The 20,903-nt window shown below is 33.9% G+C and overlaps 1 protein-coding gene and 1 pseudogene across 2 annotated transcripts in view; one reads left to right on the forward strand and one right to left on the reverse strand.

The window, feature by feature from the left end:
- Nucleotides 1–10,638, reverse strand: part of LOC136843293 (zwei Ig domain protein zig-8-like) — a 17,770-nt pseudogene extending 7,132 nt beyond the window's left edge.
- Nucleotides 7,420–20,903, forward strand: part of LOC136843290 (zinc finger CCHC domain-containing protein 7-like) — a 111,445-nt gene continuing 97,961 nt past the window's right edge. Inside the window, exons 1-2 of one of the 2 annotated variants that reach the window (XM_067111484.1) lie at nucleotides 7,420–8,018; nucleotides 19,332–19,462. The gene's annotated coding sequence lies outside the window, so the exon portion shown is untranslated. The remainder of the gene's footprint in view (nucleotides 8,019–19,331; nucleotides 19,463–20,903) is intronic. The other variant, XM_067111490.1, reaches the window with a different exon arrangement.

The following is a 20,903-nucleotide window of genomic DNA, read 5'->3' on the forward strand; positions in this document are numbered from 1 at the left end:
CACGAAGCTTATAAATACACACAAACACACAGATATATATATACATATATATATATATATATATATATATATATATATATATACATACATATATACGTATATATATACAGTATAAATATATACATTTATATATGCATGTATATGTATGTATGTATGTATGTATATAACGTGCCAAGCACCTCTTAACTAACCAAAAGGTTAAAACTTCTATATTCCTAAAAGATGGTTAGAAAAGCAGTTGACGTTGTAAGAGTCATACAGAAAACTCACACATTAAAACTTATGTAAATGAACTGAACAAGTATATCCTTCACGATAAGTGAAATGAGAGGACCCGAAAGACTCACCAGTGAGGAAGATCAAAAGAGCTGTATGGAGGAGCTTTGAGCTTATCATCTTGGTGACCGCAAGCTCTATGATGGATGACGATTTATCATAAATGCTTCACTCTTCAAGAAGACCCTCTCCTGTGGACGGAGAAACAGAGCACATCAACACGTGCAGTTATTTCAGCAAGGAATCTTTTATACAGAGAAATATTTGGCGCTGAATACTGATATTTATTTATCGGTTTGTTAATTTGTTAATTTATGTGTTTTTCTAACAACTGATCTCCTCTTTCTGTATATCTCATTACCTTCTTTCGAATGAACACCATATTCTTTGGAAGCTTGAATTTCAAGTCAGTGGCCCCTGTGGGCTTGTTCCATAAGAACAGGGTTCGTCTTCTGAATAACAATAATAATAATAATAATATCCCCTGACAAAGAAAGGATTAGATTTTTTATTTATACTATTTATTTCAGTAAAGAATATTATTGGGTTTAGTTTTCCTTTACAACATGGTTTCATATCAAATATTTGACTCGATTAAAGTGTGGCTGAAACTTTCTTTGATGGCCTGTTTAATAATTATCACAGAAACCGAAAAATCTGAATAAGAATAAATCGAAAAATTGAGAGGCAGTCTCTTACCATTACTGGTATCTGTACATAGACGTATGAAAAGCTTACCTTTGCATCGTTGTCTTTTATTTAAAAGAAAACAGCAGCTTTATCACCACAGGTTTTTGTTAAAATCTTTGGCACACATATATTTGTGTGAGCGTACTCGTAACCTTACACTAGATCATAAGACTTATTTTGCGAGCATTTATATAAAGAGCGTAATCTTCCATTACTTCAGTGATACTTTCTACAAAGGAATTACCCTATGTATTTTTTTACTGAAAACTGAAATATTTTCGTTAGCTTATTTGCATAAGCCAAGATTTGACATACTGTGTTAGCTAAGACTCACCCAATTTCATGGCACAAGTGGATCTAATTGCATGAACAGCCCTTGACTACGTTGTCTCAATGACGTCTCTGTAAATGGTTAGGAAGCGAAGATGAATGTCTGTTGAAGAGAAAATTGGAATATATGAAAAGACTCTTCAGACACCTCTCCTTAACAAAAGTGAAGTGTGGATGTTGAATGTAAATCAATGAATACAGGAGGAAGGGTGTAGAGATTATATAATTTTATTCCTCTATTTTTGGAGTAAGAAGACTGGAAGAATGAGGAATTTGGATGTAGAAAAAGATGTGGTAAAAAGATTAATTTTGCCAGGGAAGGTGGACCAAAGTATTTTGAAAAAGTTTGGTCACGTAGAGAGAATGGAGAGCAAAATGTTGGTAGACAAGTTGTACATTCAGACATTTCATGAGGACGGGAAGGAGGAAGAAGGAGCAAATGCTGACTAGACAGATTTAGAGTTACGCTGGGAGAGGTGAAGCTCGAGACTGCACTGAAAAGGGAAGAGTAGGCAGTTTTTTTATACGCGGATGTTTGACGCCCTGTTGATGAGCCTTTTTGTGTTGACTTCATATCTGAAGTAGCTGATATTTTAGAAGTTTTCTGCTTCGTGATTCAGTGGGTAAAAAGACTAATGTGGCCGTAGCAATTGTTTCATTATTTTTCAAGACTAAATACTCACACTTTATAGATAAATTAAAGGCAATCAGATATATGCTCTGTGCTTTATGAACATGTAAATCAACCAAATATAAATTTGCACAAAAGCATCAAGTGAACTCAATGTATTAATTCGGCGTAATCTATAATGTAATTTTACCACATTGTTCAGAAGTTTCAAGTTCTCATCATTCTGGCAAGGTCGCCTGTAAATATAAAAGTCTGAAAATAATCTTACTTGTAATGTCCTTGAGGATTCGTTTTCCTAGCCTCCTGTTTACAAGAAGTCATTTCGTGCTTAACGTTGGTTAGAAATACAGCTAATGGGAGGTATATTCAGCTTATCTTTAGCTTCTCTCTTTTCTGTATAGTTTCCAATTTATTGATAGTTTACTGACCTTTCTAGTCTAAGTAAAAAGATATGAAATGAAATTAGCCTACCTAAAAGTCCCACAAGAACAACAATATTCTTTCGGATGGTTTCCCCATGGCTGATAGGTGTTTTCAAATTTCTTACTTTTTTATTACTTCTAGAAAATGGCTTTTACTAACAGTGGACGAAAGCATTCTGTTCTTTGATATTTCTTGAGAGGTTTTTTATGGCCTTCTTTGTTTAAGAATGCAAATATTTCACGTTAGTTTGTGGGCGGGACATTAAGCTTCATGTTCTCTTAGATGTTCCTTTATGAACTAAAGCAGTTTAACACTTATTGTATCGTGGAAAACGGTTAAATAATGTGTAATTGCTTACCAAAGGTAGTTAGGTGCCTATTATGTAAGCGATAGACTCTCGCCGTTATGACTGCAAATCCCAAACTTTGATGTATGATTATGAAAAATTACAGGAACTTTCTTGGCTCTCAGATTTCAATAGCAGTGACCTAAAAATATATTCTAATAATAGACTAGAATTTTTAAGAGTTTCGCTCTTATGTAATTACATGTTTTCCTAATTATCTTTTTTACTTCTTTCTTGTTCATTATTATTATGCCACTGGTAGGAGACTCATACTACGTATGATAGAAGAGCAGAATCTAGTTTTTTTTTTAGTAAATAAAACGGACATGCCAGATATGATTATCATGGTTAACTTAGTATTTTTTTTAAAAAATACATTATATATTTAAATGAAATGCTTTATGTTATGATAAGATTTTTTTTTTGGGGGGGGGCGGATTACTTAGTCCCTGGTCATCGTCGTTTAAAGGAGCCTCAAATGACCTTGGAAGTTTCGTGCGTTCTACTAAAATGCAAGATAAGTGAAGTTTTCTTTTCTTTTAGTCAATTATGGATCACTGAAAAAAAAGAAAAAGTTACGACTTTTTGTTTATTAATTGGGCTCGGAAACGATGTGCCGGTGCCTTCTTTCTTTCTGGTGTTGAATTCAGCTCACGGTGTCAAGTGGCGATGCCTTACGTAAACTTTGAAAAGAGAAACGTTAAAAGTTAAGCTCCCTTATCATGTCTTCAAGTTTTCTGGCATTCCCTTTCTTAGCGCAGTGACGCTTCCGACTGTTTTATTCAGAAAATTGTCGTTTTTGCATTCATAGTCCACTTACGCCTTCTCTCTCTCTCTCTCTCTCTCTCTCTCTCTCTCTCTCTCTCTCTCTCTCTCTCTCTCTCTCTTCCAAGGTGCAGTGCCATCCTAGATTAATAATTTACTTCGGCAGGAAGATTCATGCTAAACAGCCCAAGGGTAGAATCTGATGAAATTCTAACTCGTTAAAATACAAGAACTTTTGAAAGGCACTCAGAAGCAAAGAACGTTTTTATGGAGATTATTATGGTAATAAATATGCAGGCAAAACTTACACAATCGTATCTAATATGTAAACTATTCCTCCCTGTTTAGCTTATCACAGGACACTCATTATTTCTGTTTTTTTTTTCTAGATATATCACGTATTCTAGCAAGTTGGCTTTGCAAATCCTACGGTGTTGTGATGATTAAAGCATTATCATCTTCACATTCTAAGTCTGTTAAGTTAACATCATTGGTCCAGTCTAAACCTTCTGTTAAGTCTCCAATAACATTTTACGTTATAAAATATTGGAAACTTAACATTTCGGTGTAGCATTCGACTTTTTCTTAAACATCGCATCAACTGTAAGGATGTCAATCAATTGCACTATCTCCATCAGTATGCTTATCAATCTGTTATTCCTTGTTTAATAATCTAGCCTCATAAAATCACCAATAGCCAATTGCAAACTCATTCCCTAATTCAAAATAATACTAACTACGCTGCATTATTGTAATCGATCGTCTATTTTCAACAAATATTTAAAATATGCTTTGCAACTTTCATTGGAAAGTATTTTTGACAGATTCTCCCCTTGTGTTTTTCACTCTAAAAAACATTGATTTAATAAACATCCTAACAGCATTTATTCATCTCCTATATAGCTCATGTTTTCCTTAAACACAAGCTTAGAAATCATAGCACTTTTCGTATTTATCTCTCTCAAGGCCATCTTGATCAGATTATTCATTATCACTTATTAACCACTCATTCCTCTTTCTGATAAATTTCTCTATTTTCCTAAAAGTCCATGCACTCTAGATTATTCGTTATAATTCATTAGTCCACGTATTTTCCCTAAATAACTGCTTTTTTTAATGTTTTCCTACGTGTCCATGACCTTAGGTTATTCCACATTCAACAACTCGCCAAAAATCAGATTTACTCAATCGATATAAGAGTGCATTTTGCTATACAGCACCTCCATTTGCTTCTTTTATTTTGGCATCTGGTGTCTCATTATCAACCCTCCGTACACTACCCTCGTCAAAGGGCACTACAATACAACTTATTTTCTCTGAATTACCGTTCATTGGCAATCTTTCCCACCTTTTACCCTTCATTTTGTCACTGCGTACCAAATCCATCCTTTTGTATACTGCTGCAAGATTAACTTTTGTGCTAGTATCAGCTATTGAATGAAATCTGTCTTTTTCTTTCATCCAATATCAAATAATCAGACCACCAGTTCCAGTACGACTATTTAAGATAACACCCCTTGCTGAACCAGTGACACAATCCAAAAGGACTATTTTTCTACTTCTCACGGATTCCTTCCGCATCGGTGCCATTTCCGCTCTTCGTACATCTCTTCTTTTTACATACTATAGACATATTTTTCTATTTCACAGCTCTAAATATGCTTATAAGAATATCTAAAACTATCCTCCTTCAAATACATATATATGTATATATATATATATATATATACATCTATATATATATATAATATATATATATTTATATATATATATATATATATATATATATGTGTGTGTGTGTGTGTGTGTGTGTGTGTGCATGTGTATTTAAGCATATATATATATATATATATATATATATATATATATATATATATATATGTGTGTGTGTGTGTGTGTGTGTGTGTGTGTGTGTGTGTGTGTGTGTGTGTGTTTGTATGTGTGCATAAAGTATGTATGTAACTAATAACCACAATGCCCTCTTAAATTTTCTTGAAGCTTTTTGGATACGCTTGTCACTACAGTGATTAAGATCCGCAGGGAAGAATACAAAATAAACTCTGACGTCTGTAGAAAGATTCGAACCCGCATCCGGAGTATCAGAACGAAGTCACGAGTGGTCACATGTTGTCCAGGGGGTAACTAGACCTCGTTCTGATACCCCAGATGCGGGTTCAAATCCTGCTGCGGACGTCAGAATTTATCCTTATTCTTCCCAGTGGATCTCAGGCTTTATAGTGACTAGTGTGTTCAGAAAGTACGGAGAAATCGAGAATTTAAGAGGGCATTGTGGTTTATTATAATAAATAAATAAATATACACTATATATACATATATACATACATATATACATACATACACACATTTATATTTATATATATAATGCATACATATGTATATATACATATACGTATATGTATATGTATATATATAGATATATATGTATATATATACATGTATATATACATATACATATGTATATGTATATCCATACAAGTGTTGCCAATATGAAGGGAAAAGGGCCAAAAGGGTACAGCTTTCCGTTTTTCACCATTTTTCTTGATCGTAGTAGCCTTTAGTACCCGTTTAAAGCAAAGTAGACAGTTGGGCGATAGGCTGCACCAAGATGTAAGAAGATAAAGTGAGTTAAGGCCGCACAGTCGGCCTGTGCAGGCAAATCTTCACCACTAACGATAGTCTTTTTCCTCAGTCCTCCGCAGCAGCCACGGCGTCAACACACGTTAGTTGCTCTGGCTTTGATTCACAAACGTCAAGTAAGACGTTTAGCGATAGAGTGGTTGAAAAAAAAACTTTCATTACTCCCATGTCAATTCGTTAAAAGTTTTAAATTTGGGTCCAAAAACTTTCATAGTGTTCATTGAATGTTTTCTGAACGAAGAAAGAGTTCCATGGCAAGATAATTGTGTTAAGTTAGTAACTGTTTGTTTTAATTTCACAGTTGACATATACATAGGCCTAATATTGTTTTTCTCTGTTTCATTAAAATTCTTAATACTCATTTGTTTTCATTTTAAGAATGACTTTCTTCTGGTGTGTTACAACGAGTGAACATCCATCTTTTACTACTGTTCCTTTGTTTCATTCGTGTGTGTATTAGTCTAATTCCGTTTCAAAATTGGCTTACATGGGATGTGAGCAAAGAGTAAACATGCATAGTCTACTATTGTTTTGTTTTTCCATCAGAATGTTGAATATTATTTTGTTCTCATTTTAAAATTTGATTGCATATATGATGCATAATCATGAATAAACGCATTATAGGCCTATTCATGTTTTACAATATTTCGCCATAATGAATATTTATTCTCATTTAAAAACTAACTTGCTTATATGGTTTATAACCTCGAATAAATAGGCTTAATCTGTTACGATAGCCTTTGGATTTTACTTGCCCAAGCAAAGTCTCATTCATATAGATTTCAATGAAATCTACAAGACATTCAGGAATGATGCTGCCACTTTCAGCCTCCATTATACACAATTATTTTTCTTGTGGCAATAGATTTCAATGAAATCCACAAGACATTCAATGATGCTGCCACTTTCAGCCTCCATTACACAATTATTTTTCTTGTGGAAAAAAATTTCCATGAAATCTACAAGACATTCAAGAATGATGCTTCAGCCTCCATTATACACAATTATTTTTCTTGTGGAAAAATGTCAAAATTATGAATATATATTATTCTGATATCCGTATTAATTATCAAAAAACAAGTAAATCCGATATATCATCAATTTATGGATAAACACTTTTCAATTTAATAAAACTCAGCTCTCACTGGTACATACTATCTATCCAGGTACGGAAAGCGATTCTAGCGAACTGAACCTCCAAAAAAGTTGCCTCACCATATTAACGTTGAATTGCGCATGCGCAGCCGTTTGGCCGGATGCTTATCGATTGAGAATTTGAGATGAGCTATTTGCTCAGGTCGCCTGCGCAGGCAAGGAAACTTGTGCAGGTTGTTCACATTAACGTTCAGTTTTACCTACACAGGCCGACTGTGCAGGTATAACTGCGCAGGCCTAACTAAACGTTAGTGGCGGCCATTACGCTGAGGTCGATTTTTCACCTCTCACGCGTGTGAAGTCACACGTTGCCCTCATCGGTAACCCGCAGCCGTTGGCGTTGGGGGCCTTGGGCCCGCAAACCAGTGACTTCTTCCCCTTGCACGTGGCGGTAGCTAGGCGGGGGTTTTCACGAATTTGTGAGAATTCTTGAGGTTTTTGGAACTGAGTACGTTATTGCCATGGTGATATGTGCTATTTATGGATGCTGTAACACAAAGCGAAAAGTTAGCTTTTACGGTTTCCCTAAATGCGTAGGAAGTGGGGTGAGCATCTGCAGAACAAGTGACCATATAAACACTAAAAACGCATGAGCGTGTTCTGTTCATTTTCAACAAAGCGATTATGTAAGAAACCTCAGGCATGAATTGCTTAACTTCTGCCCTGCAAATGCAAGAAAATTGAAGGATGACGCGAAACCGAACCAACGTTTACCTCTGCATGACAGTGCCACTCATGGTTCAGGTATTTAACATATTGACTCTAGTTTGGTTTAGTCTACCTGTAACATTTAAAATTGTGTATAAATATATTAACTATAGGCTTACATGAATACTTCTGTCGATTAAAGAGCATAATATATATCTTCCGTTCGATTCCTAATGCTAGTAAACCATATTTGACTGGTTAAGAGTGATAAGATTGAGATTAGACCGAGACTTACGTGTAGCTAAGGATAACTTTAAAGGGGACACTAGTCAACACGAGAGAGAGACGAACATTTTATTGAAATTGTTTTCGTGTTCATGAAAATGGTCTAATATTTGTCGAGCGAAGGAAGGGGACAGTTATTTTCAAGAGAAACAGAGATAGAGAGTGACTAAGAGGATAGCGTTTTGCATAACTGAATGAACCATAGGTTTATAAGGATAATAATTCTAGCAGTTAAAGTGCATATAGATTATGTAATATCTTCCAATCGACTCCTAATGCAAATAAACCATGTTCACTGGTTAAGACTGACAAAATCGTAATTAGGCCTAGGCCTATGTTTGTTGAGAATAACGGCAGAGAAAATGTTAATGAACACGAATGCGAGAATAAAATTTTGTTAGAATTGTTTCATGTGTAAGAAATAGCCAGTATTTGTTTGGTAAAGGAAGGGGAAGATTATGTGAGAGAGAGAGAGAGAGAGAGAGAGAGAGAGAGAGAGAGAGAGAGAGAGAGAGAAAGAGAGAGAGAGAGAGAGAGATTTTCTTGCATGTGAATAAGCCTACTTTTATCAGGGGTTAGGAAAATGAAAATTATAGTTTTATACACACACACACACACACACACACACACACACACACACACACATATATATATATATATATATATATATATACATACATACATACATACATACACACTCACAGAGGAAATTGACTCCAATTTTTTTATTCATTTGAATAGGTCTTCTGCAATTTTTTATTGTAAGGAACGTCAAAATTATAAAATACACTTATGTATATATATACATATATATGTATGTATATATATATATATGTATATATATATATATATATATATATATATATATATATATCCTTTGTGCATATCTCATGAAACGTCTCCTACCTGTAACCGATGAGACTGAGAATGAGGAAGATGTCATAGTTAATTTAATGGAGTGAGAACCAGAATCTGTGATGGAAAATGAGTCTATATGTTATTTGGGAGGATTCTTAGCACGCAAGTTTAGGGATAAGTATTCATCTTTTGGATCTCATACGTAAAAAGAAGAATATTATATAGACTTTCTGCACAATTTGAAAAAGATCTGCAACATATGGAAGAGTTATTCGAAACCTTCCATGGAGAAACGTTGAAGTCGGGAGACATGGCAGTATCCAGTTTTCTCGATATTTTCAAGGACAAAAATGTTGATGTTCCGGAGGATATAATTAGTTAATTCTTTAGATGCAGAATTCATTTTAGAATGAAAATATTAAACTCAAAAGGGAAACAAACATTGCAAAGTAAAGGTAATAAAAATAAAAAAAATAATTCAATAATTTATATAAACATTTGATAGAATTACGGCTGTAATAAGGGAGTGTTAAATGAAATATTATAAATAAAGTTTGTATTATTTCCTTAAGTGCCTTTTTTTCAGTTTGTATTTTGTGTAATTTTATGAGGAAATAATTATAATATTAACAAAAACAATGCTATGTACTCAAAAAGGCGCCTGTAAGTCGTATAAACGCACAGCACAAAGTTATGCATGTGACGTCACTGAGCACAGCCATCCTCCCGGTTTCCTGCGCTGTAACTCACATTTTCTCCTTACATTTGGGCTGCACTGTCCAGAGATGGTGAGTGGGGTTGTCGCACACACACAATATGCACGCGTGTATATTCACAAAAGGCTAAGTGTCTTCGGTCACTTTCCCTTCAATAATTTATTTATTTTGGGTACGAGGAATTAATGACCCCTTGAATCCTTTCTCAAGATTTGTACATTTCTATCCGATGTATGTCAGCATATATGCTGATATATATACATATATATATATATATATATATATATATATATATATATATATATATATATATATATATATATATATCACTGTAACCAGTATGTATGATATATATATATATATATATATATATATATATATATATATATCACTAATCAGTATGTATGTCTTTATGCGTGTGTGTTCATACACGTTTTACCTCTCCTCAGTTTACAAATGTATACTTGTTTGAATCATAAAAAACTCACCTTCGTGTCTGCAATTCCTTGACTTTACTTCCACATGGTAAAGTATTTGTCCTAGCTTACCAAATTAGTAAAAGAAACTAATTTACATATAGCCTACTTGGCTCTTTGTACATTTTGTTTTATTTGTGTCGGTTACAAAAAACAACTTGCGTACATGACGCTCTAAGTTTTTTCTCCTCACATTGTCATGTTTAACTTTCAGCACAAAGTTAAGATTTAATTAAGTTGTTATAAGCTGAAATTAGTCAATCGTACGGATTAAGGTTCATGCAGAATCTAACGGCAAGATCAGCTTTTTACATGCACGAAAATGCGACCAGTCAAAACGCGGTTTACGTGCACGAAACTACGATCACTTTCTGACTCGCCGAGAACTGGGATAGACTGACAACTGACCACAGAGATTACCGACTCAGGCAACTTGATCTCTACGATCAAATCGTACTCTTCACTTCGACGGATCTAATAAGAGGGAAATGATCTGTCAGTATCCTTTGAACTTTATCTGTAATTATTAAAATAAATTTACGTGGTTATATATAATATATTATCGCAGATATTTGGTGAAGCGTTTCTGGAAGAGGTAAGATTTACACGTCTGGCACCATCGGGTCGCTCGCTTGGTTAGCGCACGAGCTAGTTCGTTTTCAGCAGCAGCCGCTGATGAGAATAGAAATATAAAGCTTGCTCTCTTCTGTATAAGATGCAGAATCCTCACGCTAGTCTAACCATTCTCCTGCTAAAATATCCTAGATAAATAATTTGGTAGGCTTCACCATTAACTCGAATCTATTGTGTCATAGCGACAACAACAGTTACTCTTCGAGATGGGTAATTTTTTTTTTCCCCTCGGTCCTCAAACGTCCGCTATTATTAGGCTGTCGATAGTTACTGATTTGCTACAATTCAAAAGCTTCAGAAATATTTGCCTTCGAATTATTTTTTTTTTCCCCTTGAAACTTTCAGTTGCTGTTGGATCAAGGTATGGATGGGTGACGGTGCGTTTAAATCAAACCGTCCTTATGCCAGCATAATCCCTTGTCCAAGAGTGAGCCCTTAAATGTAGTGAGGTGTGAATTGGAGTCGGAGGTCTAGTGTGGAATCCCGGATTTGACCTATCTAAGGCAAGAATAGGTCATAAAGAGCAGGTTAAAGTTCAACTCTGAAATAACGCAATATTGGAGTAGCCTGGACTGAAGAGCTTGCCTCAGTTTAGTATCAATATAATTGTGTTTAAGAGGAAAAAAATGTTAAGTGGATAAGTAAGAGACATTGGAAAGCAATAACCGTCTTTTATATCAAGGAATTAGCCGGCAGATATAATTATTCTTTTTTATGCAAAAAATCATATGATGGCCGCCTTTGATTTTTCTATGGGAAACAAGATTTCAAAACAATGCCCATGATTCACAATTAGTCTGATCAGAATCAGTGACGTGGAACCCAGCGTCATCCAGTCCTTCAGTTTCATTGTCCCCCCCCTACCCTCCCGATCCCCTGCCTACCTCGCCCCCATCCGGGGCGGGCAAACGTGTTTGCAGGAGGAGGGTGGATGTGTCATGTCCCTCCTACCGTCCCGATCCCATACCTACCCCGCTCCTACCCGGGGCAAACAAACAAGAAAGATCCACTCTGCTTTATTTTATTATAGAAAGTTACGGTTGAATGTCACTCGACATGATAAAGCTGTTGTTAAAATTGGTTGTTTGATACTCTTGTGCCATGTAAGCGTAATTGCCATATACGCTTAGCTTAGGAAAATTCTAATAAATGCAAGTGAAGATGAGATGCCGTTTTATGTTAGTGCTTGAATGTAAAAACTAAAAATCTTCAGTTTTCCCACCATATTTGGCCGAATAAGTTGCGCTGTTTTCTTGTTATAACTCTACGTTAAACTCATAGAGATTAATACGACCTGTCAGTTCCAAAACTAGGATTCATTTCATTAACGTGTACTTAAGTTAATTGATAACTATTGTACGGTAATAACATTCATAGAAACTTACATAATTCCCTTGCATCTAAAAGTGATAGTTTGCCTTATCGATTATTTGAAACTGTAATGGTCTCTTAATTGAATTTCGAGATTTATTAGACCGCGACAAAGGATGGGATTTTGCTTTGCTATATTAAAGCGGTCTCTTATTTTATCGTTGCGAAACAATGGCCAAGGAAGCTACTCTTACTCTTCAGTGACGTATTTGCATAACTTGGAAAACTTAGTGTCTTACGTGATTACTTGATTTATCATTCACCCTCCTCCCTCCCCAAACAACTCCCACTTCGTACACCTTCAACGCAATATGATTTAGTTTCAAATGACCTTGACCTTAACTGTACTCTGTACTTCCTTGGTTTTAGTTGCCATTCCTTAGTTCGGTTGTTCTTCATAAAACCTGTTATTATTTACATTTCAAAGTTGCCCAAGAGAAGCAGGAGGAACAATTTCATTACTCCCTTCTCTGAAACTGATTCCAAAACGTTTCATTTTGTAAATCACAAATTCTTAATTACAAAAGCTAACTAGTTTATCTCGGATTAGGTATAATTATACCCGTCGACATAAGATATACCACGAAGAATACATACGATTTAATGTCTATGTTCCAACCAGAGAAAATGTTATGATTTCGAGTTGACTTACAAAAAAAGTACAAAAGTAAATCTCATAACAGATTTCGGGAACGACCGAATTCACCTCAGTCGGCCGAAAACAAGGCATCCGTGAAAGGCAATTCTGTGTGAATTGGAAATTAGGTGAACAAAGAAATCAATTTAGACGCATTTAAACGACTCGATTTGGGGAATCCTTTTCTCGACTCTTTTGTTACAGCTGAACAAATTTATTCAGTCGAGTCCTTTTTTTTTTTTTAGCTAATTCATTCTCTAAGCTGGAGCACTTAATGCTATCAGTATTTCCGTAGTATCATTTCTTTCGGTTTCAGAACCTAATGTACCCATTAAAAACCCGTTGATTAAGTTTATTCTTTAAGATTTATCAGGAGAAAAAATAATAATTTGGGTAACGAGACGATAATGTGCAGAGGCTTCATTTTACATAATATTTTAGAAAATTGTATAACAAACGAGAAAACGTTGCTACTCGTGTCCTATATTTGCTTGCTCTTCTCGACCAAGTAAATTTATGATCTAAATAGAAATTAAACGTTCAGTCACAATTATTCGTTTACTTTTTAATTGTCGCTGATAAGGCGGAAAATCAATTCAAATCAAGATCAAGATAACTGCAATGACTCACAATCTTTATAAGTCATTTGGGACCGGTGACAATATGTAAATCAAGGATGCACTGCATGGAAAATTTTAATGCTTTTTTTTTTTTTACAGTTCTAATGCATGGATTAAAAGTAAAGGGAAAGGGGCCAATTTTGGTGAGCATATAGACTATCATGTAATGTAAAGTAAGCGCTTTGAATCTGCAAAGGTTAAGAGCAATTGGTTAATTTAATACTATATTTTCAAGGCGTGTGAACGAAGGATAATGTTGGGAAAAACGTAAATTTTCAGCAAAGGATGAGGAACTGTAGACAGGGAGATCGTTAATAAATGGAAGGAAAATCTTTAGATATAAAAATAATATGCATTTCTCTCTTACATGTGGTTGGATCAATAATTTTTATAAAAATTTCAAAATAACAGGTCGCAACTTTACATCAAACAGACCACATCTCCATAATGTGTATGAATGTGTGCATGTATGTATGTTTCGTAAGGTCTGCCTTTGGGTGTCTTACTAGAAATCTGTCTGGTAATTATTTTTGCAAAAAAGATTAAGACAGTTTTACTGCAATTATCATAAATTAGAATAAAAAAATTCCCAAAAAACATGTTTGAAATATCTTGTGTATTAGGTGCGACAATTTAAACACGAGACTAAGATTCGAAGGGATTTCAAAAGAAAAATAAGGGCATGAAAAATCATCAATTTCTCTGAGACACGTGGAGGAAGTAAGGTGTAATCCTCAAGAGTATGAGCGCCACCGGTCTAGGCCCACGTGCATAAAATCAACATAATTTCGTACGATCCTCCACGTGATCGCATATTCCGGTCTTTATAAAGATGAAAATAGAAGTGAAGAATTTGCTGGAATTTCCATCGTGCATTTACCACAAGATTTCATTGGATAAGAATGAGAAATATGATAAAAAAAAGTAACGTCTGTGCAGAGATATATATAGGCTACAGACAGATAACACAAGCCTGTGGTGATGAACTAAGTATGCTGAATAATTACTGAGAGTAAGGAATAAAAGATGGAATTCTAAATAACACACGAGTGGAAGGGTAGAAAGAAAGTTGTGAATATTTGAGGCAGTTCAAGCTGAGGGTATAATAAGAGCGGTTGAAAGGATGAGGAATAGGAAAGCACCTCACCCAGAGTTCCTTAGATGATAAGCGGTTTGGTACGGAATGGTGCTTGATTGGTCATAGAGCGTGAAGTTTCTTCTGATGAGAAAAAGTTTCTTCAGGACCGTGCGAAACGAATGACTGTTCCTTTGTATAAAGGTGAAGAGGCAGATGAGTGAGAAATATAAGGGTACAACATTATATTTGGAAAGTATGTGGTACGGCAGGATTTCATCATGGAAGGGTTGCAAGGAAGATGCGCGGATTTAGGATGGAAAAAAGTTAAGGGAGTTATGGGAATTATATATATATATATATATATATATATATATATATATATATATATATATATATATATATATATAAATATATATATATATATATTTTATAATATATATATACATATATATATATATATATATATATATATATATATATATATATATATATATATATATATATATATATATATATATATATATTATTGTATATATATTTAAATATTTATTAATAGATAGATATTGATACATACATAAAATTTATATATGTATATATATGTGTGTCGCTCTCTCTCTGTCTGACTGTGTATATATGTATGCATTTGCGCAGGGATGTAACGACCCAACCACTAACTTTTTATGATATACAGTCAACAAACTGGGTGGTGTTGGTGAGTGGCGCGGCGTGGCGCTAACGGTCACCTCTGAAGATTTACCTTTCAATACTTGTTAGTTTTAAATGATGAAAGTATGTGACTTCAACTTTACGTAAAATTATGACCGTGCTGTACATCATTTTATTGAACCAGCGAATATACCGTATTGGGTTCACATCGTAGCCTGATGAGAATTTATGCATCAAAGTACTGCAGCACAAAGTTGTATTCAGGATTTTATCAGAGTTAAGTCCCAAAAATTGCCAGCAAAACCATAGATATGTAGATAAATAAAATTTTCCTTACAGATATATGTTCTGAAATAATTTAGAACTACGCAACATCTATAAATTCCCTCTATGATCTCCTGTACAAAAACTATTTTATATTTTTCATTTTTTTAATTCATGGTCAAGTTTCCCGTAACGAGAAATTCAATGGCAAGGAACCCTTGTCAACGAGAAGTTCTTTCCAATTCCGCGGTTTCAATGAAGACTTTCCCTTTTTCGAAATACTGATTCCGGTCCAAGGCTTCTGGAGGGTATACGGAGCTTTGGGTGCACGGAATTGAAACCCCCAATTGAGGAGACCTCCGTCATATGGGTTGGGGTGATTAAAAACTCGAATATGACACTGAATCGACAATCTTCTCTTTTATTATTTCATTTGTAACTGACTGAGGATCTTATCCGCCATCTATAACCGAGGTAGATTTTTTGTTTTGTACTGGACGCCCTGAAAATTGTTAGTTTACAGTGGCAAAAGAATGCACTCCCTAACGCAGTAAATTTAATTTTCTTTAACCTTACTGTCCTATTTGCCTTCAGACAATTGGTGAACTTCCTTGTTTCTATTTTTAATAAAACTCTCTCTCTCTCTCTCTCTCTCTCTCTCTCTCTCTCTCTCTCTCTCTTTTCTCTCTCTCTCTCTCTCTCTCATATTTTTTCGTCCCATTTTTTACTTTCTATGACTGAGATAGATTTTTTACTTTTTGGTGGACGCTCTGAAAATTCTCAGTTTACAATGTCAAAAGTATTGTTTATCAACCCGGAACCAGCCACAAATAATAAATGTGTGTGTAATTATTCGTTATTCAGTTGTTTCTAATCTAACTTTTGTCATTAGGGAAAAAACAGTTCCTAATCAATCAGAACATTGCGTTTAATGCCTTTCTTTGTTTTTTTGTATACCTATTACATTGCATGGCGTTGGCATTAGTGTGAGGATTTCATAATAATCTGGTTTTGTTAAAGTATTTAACAATAATAATCTTATGAATTACTATTACAACATATAAATAGTGTTATATTAAGATAGCAGTGGATTCAGTTTCATCCGTGCTACTACATAGCACCTGACATATCTTATGTCAAGACTAGTAAAAACTATTTGAAGAGTTTGATGTTCAATAGTTTCCTTTCCTCATTATTTTCATGAAGAAACTAAAGTTGTTAGTAAATAACTTTATTTTCTTCATAAAAAAAAGCAGGAAAAGAAACTACTGAACATCAAACTCTTAAAATAATTTAAATAAAGGAGACGGGTGTGCAGGAAGACCTAATATATTTAAAAGGAAGAGTTTCAATGTCCACAAAGTATGAAAAAGCTTGTAAGATCGAGGTGAATGGTACAATGTGTAGAGAGGATGGACGCACTGCTAATAAGGCTTATCTGTAAGGGTATGAAGTGGGTAATAGCGTGGAAATCTGCACTGGAAATTCATTCACCACTGATTCAATAGATGAAGACTTCTTGTGTTGATTTTTTCCAGTAAAATGAATTAGCGTCTGTATAATTATACGCACTCACACTCATATATATATATATATATATATATATATATATATATATATATATATATATATATATATATATATATATATATATATATATATATATATATATATATATATATATATATATATATATATATATATATATATATATATATATATAGAGAGAGAGAGAGAGAGAGAGAGAGAGAGAGAGAGAGAGAGAGAGAGAGAGAGAGAGAGAAATGTTGTATACGGATGTACTGAGTAAGTGGCATAAGTATTTGCTTCGTAATATAAATTTCTATATATATATATATATATATATATATATATATATATATATATATATATATATATATATATATATATATATATATACAGAGAGAGAGAGAGAGAGAGAGAGAGAGAGAGAGAGAGAGAGAGAGAGAGAGAGAGAGAGAGAAATGTTGTATACGGATGTACTGAGTAAGTGGCATAAGTATTTGCTTCGTAATATAAAGTGTCACTATTAAACACCTTAAAAGATATGACACTTAATAGAGAGATAAGATTTCGAGAGAAATACTATTGACATTTAATAATTAGGAATTATTCATAGAAAACCCACACAAATTCTTTTATTTCTAAGGCATCATTTTTCAAGACACCTTTAAACTTTGTTTTAAACGTTAAGCATTTTATTCCATTTTACCACAAGACAGATGACTGTCCTGGCTATTCATCTTCGGTCTCCAAAAACCGTTAATTGGTTCGCAGAGGTGACACCTTCCCCGATTAATTCTGGGTGATATATGTTACAGTACCTGGAAAAAAAAGCTCTTATGCTAAAGGTTTCGTTGTGACAACTTTATATATGCAAGCAAATAGAAGGACCAATTAGCAATCTAAAATATTTAACGAGGTTTTTCGCCTTACGCTCATCAATAAACATCACAATGACTTAATAAACTCTGTACATAAATCAAGAACTTTATCTGCTTTCAGAATTTTTAGAAATCAAAGTACTTTAACAAAGGTCCTTTACGTAATTTTGGATCATTTATATACCTCGTGTTTGGTTAATAAACAATGAAAAATGTACAATTATGGTGAGTTAGATATGGATGAACTCATTTTTCCTCCATCTCTACAGAACTAGTAAATTATATTTTGTTTAACACCCATCATCTCTCCTAATCTCTCCATAGAAGTTCGACGGAGCAGAAGATCTCTCCAGTGATTTAAGCTTAAGGAAATTTGGATAAGAAAGAGCCAAGATATTAGCCTATGTAATAAAAGAAATTTTAAATGTATTCGAGAAAACTCGACTTTCACATTTTAAACTTGAAAATCGATTGGGCTAGTGTTAAGCCATTTATGTATATAACCTACAAAGAAAACAGAAATTATCTATGACCATATGTTTTTATAAATATCCCTTATTTAATTCAGTACGTAAGCAGTATCCAGTTCGTTGAAGGACATCAACTACTGGTTTTAGTAAGAATTATACTCTTCACCTAACACAGACATAAAAATCATAGTAAAAGAAATTATCCCTGCGTTTTCGAGTTACCCCTGTCTCTAATATGAATAGGTAAACAAACAAGAAAATTAATTCAAATTTGCATTGGTTTTATGCCAGTTGTCCTTGTTAATGCTTAGGCTATATGAAGAAACATGCTTCAGAAGCGGAGGCAAGAATCTATTTCACCTGGGAAAACAGTTTACAGTGGTTTTCAACATACGGTGTCTGAAGGAGCAAAGCAATAACCACAATGATTCCGGTAATCTCAACTTAACAGTTATTGTTTTTTGGAAGATATTCATATTTCTTCTTCTTCTTCTTCTTCTTCTTCTTCTTCTTCTTCTTCTTCTTCTTCTTCTTCTTCTTCTTCTTCTTCTTCTTCTTCTTCTTCTCATTATTATTATTATTATTATTATTATTATTATTATTATTATTATTATTATTATTATTCTATACAGTTAGAATATTATAACTTATTACAGTTGCTTACACACTTGGAATAACATGTAAAGATTTTCTGTTGTCTTAGGTATGTTATTATTATTATTATTATTATTATTATTATTATTATTATTATTATTATTATTATTATTATAGGATTCAATATTAATTCAAGAATAGTACAATAACATCACCAATGTCTTCTAACCATTCTACCCAGACAGTACCTCTTCCACCTCTGTTAGCTAATTAGAAACCGATCATGAATTTGGTAACCGCAATATCAAAGCGTTATGTCCGTTTTTATTTTCGCAGTCCCTGGCTAATGGGTACTTCGGCCTTGTTATTACGGGCATAAAGAGGCTGAAATACATCGTCAAAAAAAGCACCCAAATTCCAGATTGGGTAATTAGAGACGTTAGAGCTACTTGAATCAACTACCGAAGGTAAGAACAGTGTTATTACTTTCTTCTTTTGTTTTTCTTTGGAAGGTTTTTTGATATTCTTTCCAAGAAGATTATTTTCAGCTATCACCTTGTGGGCTGGCTGCTGTCAAGGATTGAATGAACTGTTATTTTATTTATAAATCTCTCTCTCTCTCTCTCTCTCTCTCTCTCTCTCTCTCTCTCTCTCTCTCTCTCTCTCTCTCTCTCTCTCTCTCTCTCTCCCTTGGGCTTTATATTCCTTAACTAAAATGTAAATCTGATGAACTCTGAAGATCTTCGTGGTGTAGTATGTTGTATAATTCACAGATTGTGTATTTTAAAGCACGCAATTTTTTACCCCATCGCCGTGCAATCTTATGAATAAAAGAGGATATTGTATAAAGTCACTAAACTGGACGGCGAATGGAATACTTATAATCTGCGTTGCTTTTCAGATGCGAATAATAAAGAGGAGACCTAATTTTATCTTAAAAAGGAATAATTTTTTTATGATGAAAATGAAACCATAATTGTCAAAATGGGTTTTCATTGTTAGGAAGACTATGTAAACAGATTTATTAGTGCATTCGTGTACCTCAGTTATATCTGAGGTGAAAGTGGCATGTTTTTGTGACCTTCCTTGAATTGCAACAAAAATCATTTCCATGTAAATACGACCATTCGCAAGGCGCATACGATAAATACTATATATATATATGTGTGTGTGTGTGTGTGTGTGTTTGTGTATATATATATATATATATATATATATATATATATATATATATATATATATATATTATTTATATTTCTGACTCACATCGGGAACGAACCCAGGTCTCCCAAATAACAGACCAGGCCGCTACCAATTGACCCACGAAGATCATAAAAGAAGATGGAACCTGAGTACTATGACACTTAACTGATACAGCCGTTACCTTTCAATCTGCCATGGTTTCTTATATATAATGCATGAGAAAATAAATATATATATACCATTGAAAACAGACTACATTCTGTTTTACGTTACCATTTATGCTAAAGCATACTCTTATTAAGATAACCCTAAGACAAATACTGGTTTCAAAATTATAGATGAAATTATGCCAAACACCACCTTGCGCATACAAGTCCATTCCCCTTTGGTTTCATTTTTGTGATTTGATTTCCATAAATGTATGTGATAAAACTTTTTATTTTTACTCTGGATACGATGGTTTTGACATAGAGAGAGAGAGAGAGAGAGAGAGAGAGAGAGAGAGAGAGAGAGAGAGAGAGAGAGAGAGAGAGAGAATTTCCATGCAAGTACAAAGGAGGTCTATCTATCTTAGTGTAGTAATTCGCGGACGAAGACTACCTTAATTTGGAACTTTCTGGTACAATTAGTGTTATTTAGTTAATTGTCACTATTAACATAAGAAAATTAGGTAATGTTTCGTAATTGGCTCATATTGCCTTCAAC

This window comes from Macrobrachium rosenbergii, chromosome 11, assembly GCF_040412425.1.
Source record: "Macrobrachium rosenbergii isolate ZJJX-2024 chromosome 11, ASM4041242v1, whole genome shotgun sequence".
Lineage (NCBI taxonomy): Eukaryota > Metazoa > Arthropoda > Malacostraca > Decapoda > Palaemonidae > Macrobrachium > Macrobrachium rosenbergii.